Source organism: Cnephaeus nilssonii, assembly GCF_951640355.1.
Source record: "Cnephaeus nilssonii genome assembly, chromosome: 4".
NCBI classification, from domain to species: Eukaryota; Metazoa; Chordata; class Mammalia; order Chiroptera; family Vespertilionidae; genus Cnephaeus; species Cnephaeus nilssonii.
Window position 1 is genome coordinate 76,772,886 of NC_137075.1, and position 2,489 is coordinate 76,775,374.

At 41.1% G+C, this 2,489-nt stretch overlaps 1 pseudogene across 1 annotated transcript; it reads right to left on the reverse strand.

Annotated features, from left to right (window-relative positions):
* Window positions 1-1,910: 1,910 nt before the first annotated feature.
* On the reverse strand, window positions 1,911-2,132 carry LOC307097940 (SNRPN upstream reading frame protein-like; annotated as a pseudogene). Its single transcript has one exon. The product of its transcript is annotated as an SNRPN upstream reading frame protein-like (transcript).
* Between the last annotated feature and the right edge of the window lie 357 nt (window positions 2,133-2,489).

Consider the following 2,489-nt stretch of genomic DNA (forward strand, 5'->3'; position numbering starts at 1 on the left):
CCCAAGAAGGGCACAGGCAATGGCTGACTTTGCACCTTCTGGGAGGCCCCAAAGCCAGTGCACAGCTTCAGACCACACCAGATTACAACTCTACACTTCCATGAGTGACATACTAACACCAAAGCCAAGTCTAGCTCCATAGGAATATTTCCTGCATAGCAGTTAATCCACTGTAGTTACAGCTGGTCTTCACAGCCAATTGGCCTGGAGGTCAATTCCCAGTGACACTAACAGCAATCAAGGCTCAACTACAAGACACAGCCCACACAAGGGTGCACCTAGAGTGCCCAGCTCAAGTGATTGGGAAGGCTAAGCCACTGGGACCTACAGGACACCTACTGTATAAGGCCATTCTACCAATTCCAGGAGACATAGCATCTCTATCTAATTCATAAAAAAAAAAAAAAAAACCTACAGGGAAGCAGCCAGATGTGGAGACAATGAAACATGTCACAAATGAAAGAACAGAAGAAATCTCCAGAAAAAGAACTAAATGAAGTGGAAGCAAAGCAAACTACTAGATACAGAGTTCAAAACAATGGTTATAAGGATGCTCAAGGGTCTTAATGAGAGCTTCAAGGGACTTAGTGAGACTTTCAAAGATCTTGGTGAGAATTTCAAGGAAATTAGTGAGAACATCAAAGACATGAAAAAGGACCAGTCAGGAATGAAGAATACAATAACTGAAATGAAGAATAAGTTACAGGGAATCAACAGTACAGTAAAGGATGCTGAGAGTCAAATCAGTGATTTGGAATATGAGGAAGCAAAAAATACCCAATCAGAAGAACTAAAAGCAAAAAGAATCCAAAAATATGAAGATAGTGTAAGGAGCCTCTGGGACAACTTCAAAAGTACCAATATTCACATTATGGGGGTGGGTGCAAGAAGGAGAAGAGAGAGAGCAAGATATTGAAAACCTATTTGAAGAAATAATGACAGGAAACTTCCCCCACCTGGTGAAAGAAGTAGACTTACAAGTCCAGGAAGCACAGAGAGTCCCAAACAAGAGGAACCCAAAGAGGCTCACACCAAGACACATCATAATTAAAATGCCAAAGGTTAAAGACAATGAGAGAATCTTAAAAGCAGCAAGAGAAAAGCAAATAGTTACCTACTAGGGAGCACCCAGAGGACTGTGAGCTGATTTCTCAACAGAAACTTTGCAGGCCAGAAGGGAATGATAAAAAATATTCAAAGTGATGAACAGCAAGGACTTACAACCAAGATTACTGAACCCAGCAAAGCTATCATTTAGAATTGAAGGTCAGATAAAGAGCTTCACAGACAAGAAAAAGCTAAAGGAGTTCAAAAATATGAACAACAAAATGGCAATAAATACATAGCTATCAACAATTAAATATAAAAATAAACGAGCAAGGAATCTAATGAACAAAGTAAACTGATGAATAAAATAGAACCAGCGGCATGGAAACATGGAACAGTCTGACGAATCTCAGAGGGAAGGGGAGTGGGTGGGAAGAGATTAACCAAAGAACATATGCATAAGTGCATTACCTATGGACACAAAAGATAGGGTGGTGAAGGCCTAGGGCAGGATGGGAACCAGGAGGAGGGAGAAGAAAAGGTGGGGGAGGGGAACATCTTTAATACTCTCGACAATAAATATTTAAATATATTTTTTAAAAAGAGAAAGAGGAAAAGGGCGAGAGAGAGGGAGAGAGAAACATCAGTTTGTTGTTCCACTTATTGATGCATTCATTGATTGATTCTTGTATGTGCCTGCCCTAAGACTGAACTTGCAATTTTGGTCTCTTGGGACGACGCTGTAACTAACTAAGCCATTCAGTTTGCAGTGAATTATTAGAGCAGCCCTGGAAAACTAAGACAAAGCTCTTTAGAAACGTTGATGTTTCAATACTGCTTTGTCTTGATGTTCCAATACTGCTTTAACCACCTCTTGGTGTCTCAGCTAAGAATGCCTTGTCTCAGTTCCACCTGAAAATTCTCCACATATATTTGCAAATGCTAGACTGCCTCGGGTACAACTGACACTCTTCATCACTCAGGGAGGTTGTCCTCCTGTCCGTCTGTGTTTGACTTGGATTTCCACCTCTGATGTGCTGTTCTGCAGTCTGTCTCAGGTGTAAGTGGTCCCTGGGCTGCTCCATGGCACCACTGGCCACTTCTCCGGCCAGAACATCAGACATTTCCCACAGCTGCTTTGCTCTACCCATTGCTTTCTTGCATTCCAGGTGGCAATGGGTCCCTAACATTGTAATTTGTTTATAGTAACCTGTTCCTCCTAACCCCTCCTCCCAAAAGCTTTTAGTGTGTTGACTTTATCCATGGTGTTCTGAAGTTTCACAATGTGTCCAGGTATGAATCTTTTTTTAATCCTGTTTTGTATTTAACAGGTTCTTTCAGTCTGAAATTTTATATCTTATATCAACTCTGGGGGATGTTCTTCTAGTATTTTTGTGATTTTTTCCATCAGTTCTCTATTCCTGGGTCTCCTGTTGGACAGA